The sequence below is a fragment of the Oncorhynchus mykiss genome, chromosome 9 (genome assembly GCF_057628025.1).
Source record: "Oncorhynchus mykiss isolate SJ-2025 chromosome 9, ASM5762802v1, whole genome shotgun sequence".
In the NCBI taxonomy this organism is placed as follows: domain Eukaryota; kingdom Metazoa; phylum Chordata; class Actinopteri; order Salmoniformes; family Salmonidae; genus Oncorhynchus; species Oncorhynchus mykiss.
The window spans coordinates 22,970,258-22,976,257 of record NC_143030.1 but is presented as its reverse complement, the minus strand read 5'-3'; positions in this window follow the sequence as shown (position 1 = coordinate 22,976,257).

Sequence of the window (6,000 nt, the reverse complement as noted above, 5' to 3'; positions counted from 1 at the left end):
CATTGTTATTCAATATACAACCGTTAGACTTGGTGATTATAGAGCACAGTACCACACATTAGTTTTGAAAAAAATATCTACACAGATGTCAGTATTGTAGAACATCGGATCAAATCATACTTTGACCATGTAAAATATAAGGCTATAATCATAGTCACTACAAAACATGAATAATAGAGTTTTTCACCAAGTAACTACTCAATGATGATTCAAGCTCTCAATATGTTTATTTCACAGTAATACTGTGAGCAGACAGATGCATCCCTGAATTAACACATCTCCATGTTTAGAAGTTATCAAGATCATGCAGGGCAGTATTCAATGATGTGAAACATTCAAGAATGGTGTGATTGTGGCCTGTGGAAGAAAAAAAACTCATACTTTTATTTACTTTTTAACCCACATTTTCATCGCTGGAATGGTATAACTCATGGAAACCATGTGTTTGATGTGTTTGTTATTCTATTTATTCAGTTCGAGCCATGCTAATGAGCCCGCCTTTCCCAATGAATCTGAACATTCTGTAACAACATCCTTGGGTGGATTCGATTATACTGAGCTGCGGGGCAGCGGGCAAAGGCCCATCAAATCACTGGCCGAAAGGAGTATCCTTCTTAATTGGGTCACTTTTGTTTTGGGCCGACTTCGCTGTGAGCTTTAAACAGGACACCTGGCTCATACCCGGGAGGCAGCCCCATTCCAAATCGAATGCAATCAACTTTCAGCCAATGTAAAACAGTCCTACATGGGCGCCCGGGCGAGATTAATCGAAACCCTTCCTGAACAGGCCCCAGTTGTGGCTACTACAGCTTGTGGTTAGGACCAGGGGTTTTCACACAGTGAGGAACCGTCAGGACCCTCTATGCCCTCAGAGAGTGCCTAAGGATAGATACAAATCTGTATATATTTTTATATATTATAATGTCATTTAGTTTTAATTTATTTAATATTTATTTGTCTTAATTGTAATGATCTTCCTTTTGAATTTCTTCAGTTTGTATTGGAAAAAGAAGGGTTAATATCCAAGAGAAAAAATATCCAATCAGAATTTTTCTTTGGTAGTCCCTTAGTAAAAAATAATCTAGCTGCGCTCAATGCTCATTGGCCAGACCCTCAGGCTTTGAATAGAAAGTACCAGCCAATGTCGTTTATATCGACTTCAATTAGAGCAGCATTTTGGAATGACAGTAAAATCAACCAATCAGAAATTGTCTTGTAATAGGTGGGACAATTGTATGATGTATACGTCACTAATTCAGAGCCAATAGCGAGCCGTATCTTGTTTTCTCACACTTGAACCTAGCTAGCTGGCTAGTTTTTTGCAGTGAGTGTATGTAACGATGGCAACTGCAGAGAGAGTAATCAAGGACGATTAGGTGGCTACATTTTTAGCATCGCCCTTTTCAAGACTAACTTTGAATTAAAAATGTAATCTTGTACAGACCGGGAGACCAACTCCTGCACTGCCTGATTTAGTGGAAAGAGTTTTGAAAGGCATTTTCAAGTTAATAATTATGAGCACTATCCGTGGCTGTGAGCCAACAAAAAAAGCTTTACTGTTGGAATTGCCTACTCTTCAGCACTGATAATAGCTCAACCTGGACAATTGGTTTCAAAGATTTAGACTGTTTGACAAAGTCAGCACGTCGACACAAAAACTCAACTTCACACCTGCGAGCTACAATGAGTTACATTTTTGGGGGGGGGACACAGATCTTGAGAAAAATGCTGCTAGGCCACCAAGATGAGAGAAAAAAAATCTTGCATTCTTTTAGTTTTCCAGCACCTTGTGACATCACCAGATTAAGAGAGTGCGCATAGCAATGAATGAACAGAGTTTGCTGGAAGTTTCTTTCACCTTGGTTTGTACGGCGTTTATTCCAGAGGCCATGACTGCGGCCCCATCATAACACTGCGCCACAATTTAACGAGTTGAGTTTCTTCTTAACGAGCGGCGGTGCAATGAGACACTTGCTCGCAATGATAAAGTCAGGCACAACAGGGAGATTCTAAAGCGACTTATTCATACGGTTGTGTTTTTAGGCAAGCAATAATTAGCATTCAGAGGTCATGATGAGGGTAAAGAATCAGCTAATAAGGGAAACTACTTGGAAACACTGGATTTCTTGGCTGAGTATAACAGCACGTTAAACTGCCATTTGGCTATGGCTACCGTGTTCACAGGCACTTCCAACAAAATCCCAAATGACCTGATACACACGGTCTCAAATGTATTGACTGATGTCACGAAGGAAAATTTTAAGTAAACCCCCTTTGTAACCATCATGGTTGACGAGACGACAGACATCAGCAATGTAGCCCAAATGTCTTATGTGTTGCGTTACTCTACCGATGGTGGTGTGAATGAAAGGTTATTCAAATTTGAGGATATAACTGAGGATAAACGGGCAGAACCGGTTGCTGTCCGAATTATCAGCTTTCTAGAGGAGTGTGAATGCACGGTCAAAGTTGTGGCAGTGTTACGATGGGGCCGCTGGACAATTCGAGGCCGAAGGAAAATTCGATTCCATCTACGAGGACACTGTGAGTGAGACCGGAGTTCCGACGGGGGCGCAGGACACATATACAAGGAGACGTTCGCGGGCAGTACCAACAGCTACACAGTGCGATCATCGACAACATTGTCAGTCAGCTAATAAACAGGTTCAATGACCATGAAAGGCTAATGTTCCTTGCCCTCCTTGACCCACAAAAGTTATCAATATATAGGGAAACACCAAACTTTCCAAACGTTGCATTCTCAAGTCTCGAGGAAAACTATGGCCCTAATTTTGATTTGCCGCGGCTTAAAACAGGACTCACCGTTATATACTCACTGTCTGACTTCGAGGGTAAGAGCCTGGCTGATCTGCTCCACTTTCTCCAGCAGAAGAGACTAATTGATAGTATGCACCAATTGTATCTGCTTACCTGTCTAGTTTTCACCATTCCAGTGTCCACTGCATCAGTAGAAAGAACATTTTCAAGACATATTCCAGGAACACCACTGGACAGGCCTGACTGTCAGCCCTGGCTTTGACCTCAATCGAAAAATAACTTCTTTCAGATTTAAAATCAAAAGACAAGCTATATGAACCTGCCATTGCCCATTTCATAAAGAAGGACAGGACAAAGGACTACGTTTTTAAATTATAGTCATAATGGTGAAGGGACTTTTTGTTTTTATCTACAGCTTGCTTTTTGTTGCTATCTCGTTCATATCATTTTGAATACATTGTGTAAAATATTACTTCAACTTTAGATCACTGATTGTGTGGTTAAAACTAAGGTAATGACGTTGCAATTGGAAGTACTGGGTACATGACATTTCGTGTTGTGCATTTTTTTATTGTTGCATGCTGGAGATAGAACATCGAATACAGCGCAACTTTTTCTCTCTCTGACAGCGTATACTGTCCGTGGTCTTGAAACAATGTGAGTAGTTGTGTGGTTGAATTTATTCGGCTACTATTTGAGTGACTGTTTGTTCTGGCAAATGTTTATTTGAAACGACCCAATCATATTTTATTCTAACGTGGTTCCTGCTATTGATATTTGCAACCGTTGTGTACGTGTGCTGCTTCTGTGAACCACAGCCGAGGAGTGGTTTAGGACCGTTTGACTCTGTCATCAAGTAATTGCTTCCCCTACATAGGTCTGCAAAAGACAGGTCTCATGTCATGCTCTGTATACACAGGCATCCAAGTTCTCTATATGTATGACGTCAGATCTTTTTCCTCAACTAAGGGCCTATCTCCAATAGTCATGTTTCGCCACTGTTTTCACATGACCATGTGACCACCAGGAAAAACTTGGTCTGCAGAACCTCCTGCTACAGAGCTATAGGTAACTACCAAAATATACTTGAGTAAATGAGAGATACAAAAGCCTTGCTCAGACTGCAGGCCTTAATCCTTAAAGAGCAACTGCCCCTAAAAAGCAACTAATCCCTTTGAAAACAATAGTGTGCAACGGCAGCCCTTAATTAGGGGCGTTCCTCCATGTTCCTCCACACCCCCCTCGAGCATCCCATTGGTTCCTTCATGAATATTTTAAAAACATTTATTCCGATTTTTTTTTTTTTTCATGTGAGCTGTATTACCCTCAGAACCCCTACTTCTCGCAACTATGGAAAATATATGTTGTATGTTTCTGGATGATGCACCATGATGCCTTGTTGACAACATGGGCTCAGGTGTGCAACTACCAGTGGGGTGATACTGGAAAGACCTTTCTGGTAACCACAAGGTAGCTAACTTTTGATAAAGCGAGGCAGGCTAGCTAACGTTTTAGCTAGCATTAGCGTAGCTATATAGCTACCTCATTACAATTTAGGGCATAGCTCATATAAGTTTGAATTGTTATTTGAATTGTTTTACCTTTATTTAACCAGGGTAGTCCATTTAAGAACCAATTCTTATTTACAATGACGGCCTACCCCGGCCAAACCATAACCCGGACAATGCTGGGCCAATTGCGTGCTGCCCTATGGGACACCCAATCACGGCTGAATCACAGCCTCGAATCGAACCAGCCTCGAATCGAACCAGGGTCTGTAATGACACCTCTAGCACTGAGACACAGTGCCTTAGACCGCTGTGCCACTCGGGAGCCCCGGGTAAAGTTATCATTTGATAATGCTAGCGAGGCTGAATAGCTCGTTACAGGCTAACTGATGTTAGTCTACAAATCAGATTTGCATGTTAATTAGTAGCTAATACAAGTGTATTCTGTATTGTCTAGGGCAGGTATTCCCAAACTGGAGTATGTACGCGTAATGCCGTCAGGGGTATGCCAAATAAAAATGTGATTCACATTTAAAAAATATATATAAACTCAGCAAAAAAGAGTCCTATCACTGTCCACTGCGTTTATTTTCAGCAAATATTTTTATGAACATAACAAGATTCAACAACTGAGACATAAACTGAACAAGTTCCACAGACATGTGACTAACATAAATTGAATAATGTGTCCCTGAACAAAGGTGGGGTCAAAATCAGAAGTAACAGTCAGTATCTGGTGTGGCCACCAGCTGCATTAAGTACTGCAGTGCATCTCCGCCTCATGGACTGCACCAGATTTGCCAGTTCTTGCTGTGAGATGTTACCCCACTCTTCCACCAAGGCAAGTTCCTGGACATTTCTGGGGGTAATGACCCTAGCCCTCACCCTCCGATCCAACACGTCCCAGACGTGCTCAATGGGATTCAGGTCCGGGCTCTTCGCTGGCCACGGCAGAACACTGACATTCCTGTCTTGCAGTCAGTCACACACAGAACGAGCAGTATGGCTGGTGGCATTGTCATGCTGGAGGGTCATGTCAGGATGAGCCTGCAGGAAGGGTACCACACGAGGGAGGAGGATGTTTTCCCTGTAACGCACAGCGTTGAGAATGCCTGCAATGACAACGAGCTCAGTCCGATGATGCAATGACACACCGCCCCAGACCATGACGGACCCTCCGCCTCCAAATCGATCCCGCTCCAGAGTACAGGCCTCGGTGTAACGCTCATTCCTTCGACGATAAACGCGAATCCGACATCACCCCTTGTTAGACAAAACCGCGACTCGTCCATGAAGAGCACTGTTTGCCAGTCCTGTCTGGTCTGGCGACGTTGTTGCCGATGATGTCTGGTGAGGACCTGCCTTACAACACGCCTACAAGCCCTCAGTCCAGCCTCTCTCAGCCTATTGAGGACAGTCTGAGCACTGATGGAGGGATTGTGCGTTCCTGTTGTAACTCGGGCAGTTGTTGCCATCCTGTACCTGTCCCGCAGATGTGATGTTCGGATGTACCGATCCTGTGCAGGTGTTGTTCCACGTGGTCTGCCACTGCGAGGACAATCATCTGTCCGTCCTGTCTCCCTGTAGCGCTGACTTAGGCGTCTCATAATACGGACATTACAATTTATTGCCCTGGCCACATCTGCAGTCCTCATGCCTCCTTGCAGCTTGCCTAAGGCACGTTCACGCAGATGAGCAGGAACCCTGGGCATCT